Source organism: Protopterus annectens, chromosome 5.part0, assembly GCF_019279795.1.
Source record: "Protopterus annectens isolate FY-2018-M chromosome 5.part0, PAN1.0, whole genome shotgun sequence".
In the NCBI taxonomy this organism is placed as follows: domain Eukaryota; kingdom Metazoa; phylum Chordata; order Ceratodontiformes; family Protopteridae; genus Protopterus; species Protopterus annectens.
This window is the reverse complement of record NC_056735.1, coordinates 16,050,102-16,065,949: the sequence shown is the minus strand read 5'-3', so window position 1 is coordinate 16,065,949 and position 15,848 is coordinate 16,050,102. Positions and strand designations below refer to the sequence as shown.

The 15,848-nt window shown below is 41.3% G+C and overlaps 1 protein-coding gene across 3 annotated transcripts in view; it reads left to right on the top strand.

Moving 5' to 3' along the window:
- SLC9A7 (solute carrier family 9 member A7) overlaps positions 1-15,848 on the top strand; it is a 3,436,621-nt gene that overhangs the window by 2,205,280 nt on the left and 1,215,493 nt on the right. The gene's annotated exons all lie outside the window — the stretch shown is intronic.

Below are 15,848 nucleotides of genomic sequence, written 5' to 3'. Positions count from 1 at the left end.
AGCAAGCTGGTTCTTAAAGGGTTTCTCCCTCCTTCCTCCACTTCAGGGGTGCCATCCACTTCAAGGGCTCAACTCCTTCCTAAAAGGTCTGAGGAGACCTGTGAGGCAGGCAGCTCTCTCCCACCTAGTCTTCCTTGGAGCCGCCTAAGAAGGCTCTGAAATTGTCAGAACAGACTCCATTGGTGCCAAGCTTGATTCTGACTTATTTCCCTCTGCCCCATTCACCTTCCATTGTCCTGGGTCCGAGTGGTCCTTCATCTGCTCCCACAGTGCTTGCGCCGAGTTCAGTGCAGACATGGCAGATTCATAAATGCTGCTTCTGCTCCCCCAGGAGATCTTTGAGACACCCATCATCAGACTATTCCAGCTTCCCTGAAACCTATCCTGTAAGGATGTCTTCAGACTTATGAAGCAGTTTCTCGAGCCCCAGATTCAATTGGGGCTTGTGTCCAGTCTGTCCACATCTAGATCTGTGAGGGTTTCACTTTTCTGACCTGTGACTCCTGCCATCCACCCTTCAGTTTCAGAGTCTAAGGTGCCAGTGGTCTCTGGTGCATGGTGTCGGAGGCGATAGAGGATTCCTCTTTATTTCCGACTATTTCCCCAACTCGCTTGGCTCCTTTGGCTTCAGTTCTGAGCATGTCTCGGAGCTGTAGCATCGAGGTCAGTTCCAGTGGGATGATGTTGACTCCAGAGCCTTCGCTCCCTCTTGGAGCTTCAGCTTTCAACAGCTCTGCTGTGACTCCCCCTTCAGGGCAAGGAGGCTTGAGCTCTCTGGGAGATGTTGACTCCAGTGCTTTCAGCTCCAGGAGACAGCTTTCGGTGGTTCAGAGCCCTTCGGCTTTTGAAGTAGTGGAGAGGGTTCTCCCCCAGCCAGAGGGACCCTCTGCACTTTCTGCCACATACCCCCCCTCCTCATTCTGGTTTGGTGTCCAAGGCCGCTAGTCTGCTGCTTGGACAGCTGGTACCCCAAAGCCTCCATACTATCCCCACAGTGGAACCCCAGGCATCTTCCAATATCTCCCTGGAGTGCCCCACCGAGGAAGTCTTCTGGAAGAGGCTGTGTAAAAGATGACATATTGATTCCCCTACAGAATCAGTTACCATGAGACAAATTTTGAGGAAGGAGGAGGGTCCCTAAAGTCCCCAACCGACAACATCTCTTTTGGAGATATTTGAGAAATCCTGCACCGGTTGGACAGCCCAAAACCCTTCCCTAGAGGAGTCAGTGTTGTGGGAGGCTTTCGGATCCGGCCCATCCACTAGCTGGCTGACGCACTGATTCAGCTAGTGTCTCATAGGGCTTGGATGGAACCAGATACAGTAGACCCTATCCCCAAATGAGCGGACCAGATTCGTAGCACCCCCACAGATAAGTTATTTTGGGCCAAGTGTATTCCCATAGATGCCATGGTTGTTGCGGCAGCCACCAGAAAGGAGTGTGTCCAGGAGATTTCCTCTGTCCACCCCCCAAATAGAGAATGTTGGGCTTTGGACAGATTTGGCAAAAGAGTTTATGCTTCTTCCTTGTTCACCTTGAGGGCATTAACTATTTGTCTCATTTTATGAGTCTACAAAGGGACTTAGTAATGGGAATTTCTAGCTTGTCCTCAGGTTCTGTGTCTGCTGAGGATCAGAAAACCTTTTCCGCTAGAATGGCCACTCACTTGTCACTAGCCACTGCATCCATGAGGTTGATTTGCCATGCCACAGAGGGTACCTGAAGGACTGCCTGTTCGGGCATTGTCATGAAGTGTCATGCCTGGATGAGGCTGTGCGATTTTGCAGAGCCTTTCAAACAAGCCTTTATTAATGACTCTTTGACAACTTCACCTTATTTGGGCTACTGTTCATGAGTCTGTCTCCCTGAAGGACGGGAAGATTTTCCCTGCTATCAGAGTACGTTTCTATACCTGACAAAGGACCTTCTCCAGGAACCAGCATGAGAGTAAGAAAATGTGGTTTCAGAAGTCACATGGTCCTTTCAGGACACACTGGGAGAATTTTCCCACCAGGGCAGAGGAGGGAATAAACAAAATGGAAGATGCCGCCCATGCGGCTGAGCGGGTCTGCAAAATCTGGGGTCATTTTTAACCTTTCAGGACAAGCCCTTCCAGTGATACTGAACAGTTGCCTGACTGTCCTCCTCTGGAGGCAGTCCAGGGGTGATTCTCCTTGTACCCAGTAGTAGCCTGGGAAGCCATCACAAGTGGCAAATGGGTGCTAAGAATCCTATCCAGAGGATACTTCATTCCATTTCTGGAAATTCTTAAGAGAAATCATTACCTTCCCAGTGTTTCACCCAATCAGAGGGAGGACGTAGCCCACAAACTAAAAAAAAAGCTTTTGCAAAAAAAAAAAGTGTCTTCCACAAGGTCTCCCCTGATCAAGTTGGATTGGGCTTTTACTCCGGATTTTGTTTAGTACCCAAAAAGACAGGGGACCTGAAACCTATTCTGGATCTGACCTCTGAACAAATCAGTAAAGCACATGACGTTCAGGATGGTCACAATCCAGTCCATCTTACCTCTGTTGAAGGAGGACAAATGGATGTGCTTTGTGAACTTTTTGACTTCCCTTTTCTATGATGGAGCTAGCTATTCTACTGTCAAAGTTCAGTTAGCAACCATATCCAGTTTTCACTTTGGTTTTGATTCCTTATCCCTTGCCTCTTCTAAGCTCTGTAAAACTTTCCTCAGGGACACTTTCTCCTGCTACGGCCTCCAGTTAAAGATGCTACTCCTCCTTGGGATCTAACTGATTTTGCAAGCCCTGGTCCACCTGCCATTTGAGGATGCAGCTACTGTGGATTTGAAATTCCTTTCATGGAAGACACTTTTTCTGGTAGCTATTACGTCTGCTAGAAGGGGATCTGAATTACAAGCTCTTTGTTTAAAATGTCCATATTTGATTTTTCACATGGATAGAGTTACCCTGTGTACTAATCCTTCGTCCTTACCTAAGGTGGCTAAGGAAAAGAATATTGATCAGTCCATCAATCTTCCGGTGTTTTTTTTTCCTGCAATTATCAGAACAAAAGTGAATATGCTCTCCATTTGCTTAATGTTAATAGACAGCTTCATTTTTATGTAGACAGAACCAAGCTCTTTAGGAAGTCTGATCAGTTATTCACGTCTTTCTGTGTGGCAAAAAGAGGTAAATCTATTTCTAAAGCCTCTCTAGCAAGATGGTTGAAAGAATATATTGCCTTTATTTATTCATCCAAAAATTTTCCCTTACCAGGACAAATTAAGGCCCACTCCACAAGGTCTACAGCAACTTCTCAGGCCTTTTAGTCTAGCGTTTCAGTTGGACATTTTTTGCTGCAGCTGCTGGGTCTGACTCTCACACTTTTATTACACCTTACAAATTGGACATTATTTCCAGGAGTAAGAGTGCTTTTGGCTCTGCTGTTCTCCAGAATACTTCCATGAGGGCCACCCTGGATCTTAGTAGATTGGGGACTCTGTCCCATAGATTAATGAAATGAAGAGGACAACATCAGATAATGAGGTTATGTTCTTGCCATAATGTTCCATCTATGTTGTCCATCTTCATTTCTATTAACCTTCCTGCCCCCATCCCTCTCTCCAAGTGGTTGAAGATTCAAAGGAATCTTCATTCCATATGTTGAGATCCTGATGTGGTTTGGTATATAGAGTTGTGTTTTTCTTCTTGGATAAGTGTGTTTATATGCAATTCCTTTGCTGGCAAACTTTACCTGAGGTGCGTTGGGGGAGCAGGGCATTGTGGGTATAGGGAAGGAGTTCAAGTCAGGAAGCTCGAGCTGTGGAAAAAGTGTCCGGTCGGTTCCAAGGATCACAGATGGAACGTTGTGGTAAGATAACTTCTATTTCTCTGTTCCCCCTTTGTGATATTATTTTTGTATTGTGAAATTTTCCATATCTGAGTGCTTTTATCTGTATTTCTCTTCCAATATTTTTGGAGCTGCTTTTTATGTTGATTAGTTTTTCTTTTTCCTTTGCATAAATATCAGAACTTTGTCTTTCCCATGTCCATGTTTCTTTCTTTTTTTTTTTTTTTTTTTTACTTTAACACTCCCTCAGTCATTTGTTTTTCCAAACTGCCCAAAGTTTCTTGGTCTCTATAATATTTTTCATGGATCTGTTGTATTAATGTAGACACATTTGCATTTAAAGCATTTGCTAGTTTTTTCCTGTGCAGGTATTTTTCTTTCCTCTAATTTCTGTCTTAATGTTATTGAATATGTTTTATCTGGAAACTGGGTTTCTTGCATAATAGTAATACATTTATTGGTTGTTGACATAATGGTTAAGGTGTTTACCTTACGGACTCAAAGTACAAAGTTTGATTCTAGGTATTTTAGACTTGGCACTTGTGTTAAGTACTGTGTTCTCTAGTCAGTGTACTTAGTTAGGGAGAGGTTCTAATCTCACTGCAGTCAACTGGTGTGTGTGTGTACAACTGTGTATCCTACAGTCATCAGTATAGTTCCATGGAGTACCAATATTTAGGTTTGGGAATTGGTATAATGGTTAAGTGTTTACCTCACGGAGAAGAGGTAAAGGGTGTGATTCTGACGAAGAGAAATTGGCAAAGCTGAAAATAGTCTACAGGGGCAGCTAGCCTAATACTTGACTGTAAACCTATGAACACAATTTCTTTCTTATTTTCAGTAGTTCATTGCATTATCCTTATGGCTCTTTTTGTGGACTGCTGCTTCTTTCTACAACAGGGAGACCATCTTTCCCCTGAGCCTGGGCTAATCTAACCCCATTGTAGGAGTGTTTCCGTGTTTAGAGGAGTCTACTTTGTCATTTTCTTTCCAGTGCGTGCACCAGTATGCATACCAGGATTGGGAACTTCTTTATCTTAGTACTTGTGTACCCAGCTGTTTTTTTAACCTGCTTCTGTACATGATATATGCTATGTAAAATACAGTCTATATGTCAGTGTCATCTTGATGAGATTTTGTAAAAACAGGGTCTACCTCATGAAGTTGTCCAAGATGACTTGATAATGAATTTAATTCCAGCAGTACTACTCTCCTTTGGTTGCTGATTTTATCATTCCTCCATTCAGACCTCATCACTTGTGGGGGGGGGGGGGGGGGTTGGTGTTGAGCAGTAGCAATACTGTTCAACTTGTTTTGTCTGATTACACTAAAAAATGAAAGCTGCCTTACTGCTGCTTTAATTTTAAAGTGTCATCACTTCTGTTTTTTGTTTTTTTTTTTTTGGTTGGTGAGCAGTAGCAATGTGCTGTCCATTAAGGTAGAAGCTTCTTCACAACTATCAAGTTGGTAATACAGGAAAAACAAAATTTAAAGTACAGACTAGTTTAACACTTTTCTCTAAAGATGGATCCCTATATGGAATAATAAAACATGGGCAATATACAAACAGATACTAGTACTTTACACCACCTTTGGAGAAACCCCAGTGTAGATGAAGGTATTACTCTTAGAATCACATGGTAAACTCTAAAAACTGAAACAGAATGAAAGATAACTATAGATCAATCTTTCACTTACATTTCAAATGTACCTAAACAAAAACATAATAGAAGCTAGCCACCTTATTGAAGACTACATGTATTATCAAGTGCCTGTTTACAAGTGAAGCCAAACTTGTTCTTGGTAGAAAGTTCTTATTCATAGAATCAAATATGCCCTTCCTATAGTGACAGTAGACACCATGTGGAATGGGTCCCCCATCAAAGTGAATCAGAATCTGTCCCTAACCCTGTTTAAGTATAACCTCGTACAATGGATGGGAAAACAGAAATTTACCTCGGGTCTGGCCCCCATGTCTCCGATGGACAGAGACAGACATTAATGCCCAAAATACCATTACCCCCCCCCCCCACACACACACACACACACACACACATAACCTCTAAAAACTGTCTAACTAACGTACCTCCTCCTAATAAATGCCCATGATACACAGGGACAGAGTTGTTCGGTTGCATGGCTATGCTTATAAGGGCCATGGTTGTCGTCAGCCTAGTATGAACCTATGAACCTGTAAGTTCAAATAGTAGAACTGTTCCAGAACCAAAGAAATAATTAAGGTTGTCTTTGGGAATTCCAAAGAAAACAAATGTTTATTTTGCATCTGTGGAACCTGAGCAACTTTGATATACAAGAAGTTCATATTGCTTACAATCTGTTAGATCTCCTCCAACAAGATGCCTTCCTGCATATTTCATTGTGTGTGTTTGCAGGAGGTTTCTGTGGTTCACAGTTTGGAACTCCCATGTTCAGTTTATGGTGGTGCTTTTTTGGCCTCCCTTCTCTCTCCAGACTTTTTTGCAAAATGCCTGACTCGTGCCAAGTCCGTGTGTTTGCACATTTGAGATTGAATGGCATTCATTATTTACCTGTACTTCAATGACTGTGTTATTCAGGCATTTTGATAATGAAAGCAAGAAGAAATAGAGTCCCTAATAATTAACAAGTAGAAGGGAAAGTAGTACCTAGTTTATTACTCTTGGCAATATTATATGAGATCTAAAAAAAATGACTTTGCAATGCAAATTCTGTTGTTTTTAACAGTGGTTCCATGGTAATATGTGCTGCCATGTTATGGCCTGTCATTGCAGGTCTAGACACACAGTTACTGAGAATGCATTAACTGTTGAGTAGTTCATGAGATAGAGCAGTTGTGTTGTCCATCTCTAGCAGCTTACCAGTGTTCATGTTTTTGAATCTCTGATTGATGAAAGTAATTTTCCAAAAGTGCACAAAAACAAAGGTAAATAAATCTGTATAATGTTTGGCTGGGAAGCAGGTCCCTTTGCACCTCTTTGTGGGGTGAGCTGTGCTCCACACACACAGACTACATTTACTTTCTCCTTCTTAGACCCCACAGCCTTATTTCAGTGACTCCTTTGCTGCACTTTGGGTTTTTTCTAGGAGTCTGAGAGGCCTCGTATTCCTATCTGACCAGCACTGTGGGTTGTTGGATTAATATAAAATCTGTGGGGATGTTGCTGAGAACAGGAACCTTGCCCTGATAGTGATATTGAGAGATGGTTGGATAATATGCAACTGTGTTAAGTGACACACTATGTATTTTTTTTCTTAGTACTTGCCTGCAGAGTGATGAACTGTATCTGACATAAAGAACAGTATGAAATATTAAAAGAAACTATGTTGCCTCATCGGTAACTTATAACTTAATGTAATTCATTGTGCAGTATAGGGCTGCATAGCAGCATGAGCAGGTGTTTAAGCTGATGTACTGCACTGGCAGTATGCATTCTTTCACTGGTATCGGTGCATAAGATAAAACTTTAATGTTTTTTGTCGCAGATGTGTCCAGGATTGGTATGCAGTCACAGACGTTTTGTAAAACGTAAGAGAATTGTTCTGGAGATCTTTTTAAATGGTGCATTTTGGTAGTGGCAGACATACTCTGTTCTGGTTTATAGTGATTTCAGAACATTGCATTTTCAGTAGGTTGTGCCTGGCAAGCTGTTTCATTTTCAGTTTAGCTTGATTTGGGTACATTTCTGTGGACCTTTGCATCTCATAGAGTGTCCTCTGGATAGCCGCTTTGAAGATTTTCTCCACATCTCCAAGTGCAGTGGTCCTGGAGTTGATTGTATAAAAAGAAGGGGTATAAGGGGCACTGGCCCTTGCATGGATCTTTGGCATGATGTCTTTGTCCCCACAAAAAAGAACATTTAATTTTTTTTTTACACGTTAATCATTTGTATGCATGCTTTATTTCAATAGGTAACATTTGCAAAACTACCCCTTATGCATTCTCAGGGTATTACAGAATAGGACCACACTGAAGATTTCAGTGCAGCAATCAATTCATTTTATTTAAGTAGTTTTGTACACGTGAAATGCTGTTTGTCAGTAGGATAGACATATATGTTTATGTAGATTTGCTTGTGTAATAACTGACAGGAACAGTTGTGTGGCATCATCACTGCAGAAGTTTTTTTTTTCTTTTCCTTATTTGACAGTGCATAAGTATATTGGTGAGAAATAACAGGTGACAGGATTGAACCTTGTACAAAGTCAGATACTGTGAAGCACAGAATATATGTCCTGATGTGGACTTCATAGTCTGGATGGGAAAGAATGAGTGGGAGTAGGAAAGAATATGAATCAAAATGTGGAGTATGTGCTGTAGCCCATGGAAGTTACTCAAATAAGCAGTTGTGATGAGCTGTGATTACAGCTGCCAATATGCCTACAGAGCTCAGAGTGGTGTGGTTTCCTTAATCTTTAAAAATAAACAGGTTATAGACAAAACATCTACTTTGGCTTTGTGGTATATATATAGGGTGACACTCTGACTATGAGCCAGGCATTCCAGGTTAAATTACCAGCCCAAGGTGTTGGATGAGGTTGTGGAGGGAGAAGGAAAAATGAAAGGGGGTTTCACCAGTTCACCGTACTCTGAAGGGGGAAAGAAGTGCTCTGAGATTTGGGTAATATAGAGCTGTTGGTAGAGACTGTGGGCTACCATACAACCATGATCACCCATGAGGGGGATTTGGCTTATGGCAGCATTATCACATGAGCCAGGACTGCCCATTAAATATCTGGGGAAGTGGCTAGAATAACAAAGCAATATAAAGATGGCTTCACCCTCCTGCTTCACTTCCTGTGAGGTTGCATCTCACTCCTGCGCTGCCTACAGGCTTTCCAGAAAGGGGGAACTCTCCCTGCTGAATTGCATTGGGGTCACCACATGATTGCTGGGTAGCTGAAACAGTGGAGAGTGACCGAGGGGATACTTGAAATCAGCAACAGGCTAGGTGAAAAAAGTGAAAAAATAAGAAACAAATGCAAATCAGTACATATCTTCCTAAATCAAAATGAGCACTTTTATATGCATCATTTAATGAAACCAGACATAAGTGTATCAAGCAGCTTGTGTTTGTTTGTATCTGCACAAAATGGACTGCAGTTCATTGATTTTACCACCATATTGAGTGCTGTAAGTGAGTTTGTAGTTAGCTAAGGAAGGTAAGTCTTGCACACTCATGAGATTTAGAATACTGCAGGAGAAAGGTTATCCCCTCAAGTCAAGTAATCAGTGTGGCCAGCCATAGCTTCAGTATTCCATTTATGCAAATTTTGATGGGTATTTACATATTCTTGCATGTGACCTTGACATTCTGGAATGGTCTCTGAAATCCCCTTTTAATTCATTTATGGTTTCATGTAATTTCTGCAGACCAGGGTCGAGTAGAATTGTTTAGAGTAATAGTTACAGCTGGCTCATGATCTTGCATCAGCTGTTAACTTTGGCCACATCTTTTGTTTCACGCAACCAGCTTTGGCAGCGAGTACTGCATAAAATGATTACTGTTTTTATCACTTAGTGACCACCTTTTCCCAGTTTTCCAGTAATGTTGGCCAGCTTAAATATCACTCTTAGTATTTCTCTCTCTTTTAACTAGCATTAGTTCATTGTGATGCTTCTGTTTTCTTGAAATTGTTTTTATCTGCAAGCCAAAATGAGTGTAGTTGATGTGTGAATGGTGCTTTTAATGATAATGAACATTGCATCCCTCTGCTGGAACTCAAAGTTTTCTTTCCTTTCTTGCGTCATTGAAGTCTGGCTATTTACTCATACTTCAATGCAGCACAAGGCTTTCATTTGTGATCACAAATGAGATCTACATAGTACAGTGCACTGTTGTGCTGACCATAAGGGAAGTGACGTTTGCATGGAAGAAGTATTGGGTTTACCAAAAATGGTAGAAGTCAAGAATACAAAAAAGACATTTTTGACATTTATGGGTGTGTAGGTGTATACTTTCACATGTCTAATGCTGACTGTTTAACCAATAGCTTTGATGTTGATAAAGTGTTGGAATCTCTCAAACTCTTAGTTCAAGAAATATGGACAAAACCTAAAGTAATGAGAGAACAAAGACATAAAAACAGTGACGGTGTTATATTGCTCTTAGAAAGTTGCTAGAATAACACGATTTGCATTAGCATATATCTTCAGAAAGATATGAAGCGTAAAACTCAAATGTATGTCCATATTTAGTGATGTCAGTCCGCCTTGATTTGCCAAAAAAACACAATTTTTAGGAGGAATAGAATAAAAATATGAGGCAAAAATCTGGACATTATGCAAAAATCTGACAGGGTATGGTCTGTGTCTTTTGCCTAGTCTAAGTGCCTGAAAAACATGGTCCCTCTTAGACTTTTGAACTGTCTGCTCAGCTGTGTTTATGTATTGTAAAGGAGCAAGTGTATGTATTTTATCTAAAATATGCAGTAAAAGATGTGTATATTTCCTGGTTTGTATTTTTACAATGTTTTTCTTGATCAGTTTCAATAGCAGTGCTGCAAAATGAAAAGTAAAGTAACATAGAATATCAGTTTTAACTAGGTTTGTCATATTTTACGTTCCATTTTTTTTTTTAGTGAGATTTGTCTTATCTTCGTAGCTAAACATTTTTATAGAACTCATCCTGCTTTGCTTTTCATCACTTCATGTTGTATTAAGTTCTATCCGGTTTGAGTTACAGTGCAAGAAAGTACTTGATAGCAGTTGGTGACAGAGACGTATCAGTGATATAAACAGCGATCTGAGCAGTTCCAAGTGCCATTATATAAAGCTTATATTGGTTACGTTTTTTGGTTCGTATCCCAAAGTATAGGCAAAAACAGCTGGCAATACTTTAGATAATGGGTACGTTTTCCCACAGGTCTACTGTACTGAAGTACCTAATTCATTTGTAATTCAGCTCAGGGGGACTGACGGTAATAGGAGACATAGCCTAATAAAATGCTTGTTATAAGAAACAAACAAAAAATAACATTATAGGTTGTTCCTTCTGTGTCCTGTTAAAATTTTAATAAAAGGCAGGGCTGCTGTAATTAACACCCAAGTGACCTTTTTCATACTAATTTAATCATCGCTGGTAATTCTGAGCACATACTCTGTGCATCTCCAGCTACACAGAAACCATGGGTTCTGTAATTCCTTGTGTAAGTGCAACTTGAGAATCTTGACTAGATAGCATAGGTGCCTCTGTTTTCAGAGACATTACTGTTCCAGCCTGTATGTTTCAGAAAATAGCAACACAATACAATGCAAAAGGGAAGACCAGCCTTCAAAAACGTCAAACACAAATAACCACAGCAAAAGTAGCAGGCTGTAAGGAACCACACAATAAGGACTCCCTTTAGTTGAAAAGCAGTTTAAGGGGCGTCATCGTGTGGTTCCTTACAGTCTTCTACTTTTGCTGTGGTTATTTCAGAAAATAGCATTACAAAACACCCACAAAGTATTTTGGTAGTTCAAACTAAGTAATATAAAACATATAAAGAAAACTCTGACATTTAATCATCAAAACAGATATGTAGAGGAATGTGTCTTAAGGGATGCCTTAATAGTGGCGCTGCCCTGAAATTCCAAAGAGGGACCCTATAGACATGATGTCTCCAGCTGGTTCCTGGTAGTTACCAATGGCTTTTATCATCTAAGCAGAAACCATGAACTAACTGGTAGAACATGAGCCAGTCTTAGAAGTAGTTTATTTATTTAGTTATTTATTTAAATTTGTTGACCGGGAGTGTCCGACTGGACGTAGGTCCATTTTCAGTGGAGGCCCTGGGAGAAAAGCTCCACAGTAAAATAAACAGACAGTAGTTACATTGAATTACGTAGCGATTAACAATTTAACATAGCAATTACTTTCAACATATTTACAGATGAAGAACATAGTACATCAGTAGACAACTAGAATCTTTGTCTGTGAAGTACATAACAGACATTAACAAATGTTACAATGAGAAGTTCCTGCTGTGTAATAAGTACTAGGCTTATGAGCATCTGAGCTTGCTATAATCAAGGTAGTTAGTGGAGTGGAAAGAAAGGTAGTGGTTGGATGGGGTGGATGATATTAGAGTGGGAGTTGCAAGGGCATAGCCAGCATATTTTTAGGTGCACTTTTAGTAAAGTTTTGAAGCGGGTGCATGATGGTACGGAGGTAATTGTGGGTGGGAGTGAGTTCCATAATTTGGCTATGGCGCAAGAGAATAGTGCTTCACCAGCAGAGTTATTGGCTTTAGTGATCTGCAAGTGATTTTTGTTGCTGGATCTTAGTGGTCTGGTGGTGCGATAGGGTTGGAGTAGATTCTGGAGGGATGGGACATTTAGTGGATGGTTTACTAGTTTGTGGGCGAGTGAGAGTTGATACCACTGAAGGAGGTGAGGGAGTTCAAGCCAGCCCAGTTCAGCAAGTGAGAGACCGTGGTGACTACGGTAGGATGCCCCTGTGGCAAATTTGGCGATTTTGTTGTAGCAGGTCTCTAGCTTGTTTAGATCACATTGCCTTAGATTGGCATATATTGGAGAGGCATAAAGTAGGGTGGAGATAAGGTGGGAATTTGCTGTTGAAATCTTTGCTGCTTTGGTGAGAAATTGCTTATTTCTGTATAACGCTCCTAGTTTTTTTGTGGACTTTTTTTATGGTCATGGATATGTGAATGTCAAATTTTAGTTTGTCTATTTCCACACCTAGCAATTTGGTGTGTTCAGTTGGGTATATAGTGGTGTTGTCTTTTGCTGTGATGTTAAAGTGAGAGTTGTTTTGAGTATGTTTGGTGGGTTGGAAGATGAGTAGTTTAGTTTTGTTTGGGTTGAGTATTAATTGGGCATCGGATAACCATGTTTCAACAGAGGAAAAGGCTTCCTGTGTGACGTTTTGCAGTTTTGGTAGGGACTGGGCTGAGCAGATGATGGTCGAGTCATCTGCGTATTTTATGAGTGTGCCATGTTTGGTGGCAGAGGCTAGATTATTGGTGTAAATAAAGAAGAGTAGGGGTCCAAGGATGGATCCTTAGGGAACCCCTATGGAGACAGGTAGTTGGGGAGATATGTCATTCTGCCATGCAACGGATTGTTGGCGGTCAGACAGGTAACTCTGAAACCAGTTGGTGACTGATTGTGAGAAGGATAAGTTATTGAGGACAGAGATAAGTTGTTTGTGTGGGACCATGTCAAATGCTTTAGATAGGTCTAGGAAAGTAGCAGAGGAGAGATGGCCATTGTTTTTATGCTGAAGGATAGTGTTAGTAAAGGAGAGTAAGGCAGTGGTGGTGCTATGGTTTGGTCGAAAACCATGCTGAGTACTGGAAAGGAGGTTGTTAGTAAGAAGGTAGTCTGAGACCTGAGAGTGTATGCATCTCTCTAGTATTTTGGAGAGTGGAGAGAGAATAGCTATGGGGCGGTAATTGGTTAGCTCTGCGGAGGGTCTGCCTTTGTGGAGGGGAATTATATGTGATACTTTCCACAGTGTGTGAACGTAACTTTCTGACAGAGATCGGTTAATCAAGATGGATACTGGGTAGGCCAGAGCATCAGCTGCAATTTGAGGGTATTTACTTGGGAGGTTGTCTGCTGCTAATTTTGTGGGTTTAAGTTTAGTTAAGAGTTTTTTTATGTTGGAGGTAGGTACAGGAGAAAAAGAGAAGGCAGTGGGGAGATTACTATTTGAAGGTGTGGGTTGGAGGGGAGGGGGTTGTGTTGTTTAGCTAGTGATAGTATGGTTTGGGTGAAGTGTGTGTTGAATGAGGTAGCAATATTGTCTGAGGAGTGAGGGATGTTAGGAGGAGGGGTACTGACTTTACCTGGGTGGAGGATGGAGTTTATGGAGGACCAGAATTGTTTGGGGCTGTGTTGTGAGGAGTCTAGGGCAGACTGATAGTATTGGAATTTGTCCTGTTTTATTAGCTTTTTGACTCTATTAGGTAGTTCTAGGAATTTCTGTCTAGCTGAGGGGTTTTGGTTTTGCGCCAGTGCTCCCAGGCTTTATCCCTGTTTTTCATTTCTGACTTAGTGGTTTTCTGTAGCCATGGGGAGGGTTGTGCTTTTGTTCTGGAAAATCTTATGGGGGCATGGTAATTAAGGATGTTCAGGAAGGTAGTATTAAAAAATTCAACTGCGTCATCTAGACTGAGGTACTTTAGAGGATGCCAGTTACATTCTTTGAGGGATGAGATGAATGTGAGTGGGTTAAAGTTTAGTTTATTACGTATTTGACGGTAGATGACAGGTTTAGCTTGGTATAGGTATTTTTTGAGTAGGAATGTTGGGGAGTGATCACTGAGGCTATCTGATAAGCAGCCTGTTATATATGAAGCAGCCTGTTATATATGACTGGGGTCTCTTACTGACTAGTATCCAATCCAGGGTAGTGTGCGTGCTGGAGTTTTTATTTATCCTGGTTGGTGACTGGACTAGTTGGGTGAAGCCATGAAGGTGTACATGATGGGTTCGATTGTTGCCAGAACAGGATTGCCAGTCAATATTGAAATCACCTAAGATGACAGTTTCTTGGGGGAGATGGTGGGTAGACCAGCTGAGGAGGTTTTCTAGTGGAGGGATGTTTTGGCCAGGTGGGAAGTAGCATCCAATTATGTTGATGGTTTTGTTTTGGTTAATTTTGAGGTTGGTATATATTATTTCTTCATTGCCTATTTGTGGAGCTGATGATTTTAAGATCTGGATGTTTAGATGCTATTTAAATATTATAGCTACACCACCTCCTTTTTTGTTTAGCCGGTCTACTCTTAGTATGCCGTAACCTGTAGGGAGTATTTGTTCACTGGTAATGAGGTTTTAGCCAGGTTTCTGTCAGGATGACTATATCTGGGGAGTACAAGTCTATGGTGGCATGGAGTTCATGGACTTTGTTGGATATACTTCTAATATTTAGGCTTAGTAGAAGGAAGTCACTTGGCTTTCTATTGGCTGTAATATGGGAGAAGTTGTGGTTTCTAGTCTGATTATGAGGATTGGGGTTGGAGATGGTAGGGCCAGGGTTGGGGTGGATGTCTCCACTTGGGGCTAGTTTTGATATGCATTAGATTATTAGTTTTCTCAGTTTTTAATGTGTTTGTTTATAAGGGAAACTTTATGATTGTGCTCTGTGGGTAATAGGTATGGTGGGAGGGTTACTATGTTAAGTTGTAGGGATGCTTTATGTTTGAGTAATATAGTTGATAGAATATGTGGGGGGTGCATAGGGATGGTTCTTGAGCTGGTGGGAGGGGAGCTGAGTGTGGGTGAAACATGAGTGGTGGTGTGAGTAGTAGTACAGTGGTAGTGGTTGAGTAGGGGAATGATGGAGCTTTGGTAGGATGTAAGATATGCAAAGAGAGTGCATGCAGTGAGCATAGGAAAGGTATGCTTGTACATGTTAGTTGAGGAGGTGTGATAGTAGTGGGAAGATGGAGGAGGTAGTGTTGGGTTAGCGCTGTGGTTGGCTATTGGAAAGATGGGAGGGGTTTGAGTGCAATAAAGGTGGGACCACTGGGGGCGGGAGGGAATAGGGGGCAGGGTGGGGAGCGAAGCGGGTAGAGACCCTGTTAGTAGCTCTTATGATGGGGCTGGAAACAATCACAAAGCAAAGACAAGTATGTGTTAAGAAGCAATCACAATTGACCAAGGACCGCTCTGAAACTGTAAGTCGTTTCTTAATTTCTCAGGTGGAAAAACAGGATAACCTTGTAACAGTAGGCTACTGTGGTCATATTTTAAATTAACAAACACACAGTATTGATCAGTTATGGATACTATTTACTAACAGAAGGGAATAAGATAAAGTGGAAGATGTGTGTGTGTGTGTGTGTGTGTGTGTGTGTGTGTGTGTGTGTGTGTGTGTGTGGGGGGGCTGCTTACAAGCCAAAGCAGAGTGCTCTCCAGGGGAAAATGAATATTGGCTCAAACAGGTAGACACATACTCACAGTTAACTGTAGCTGTTTGTAGAGAGTTCAGACCCGGACTGCGCTTTTCTTACAAGAATGTTAAAGGCGGTACCGCAGTTGAATACTTAAGAGTGGTGTTAGGTTGGAGAGACACTGAGC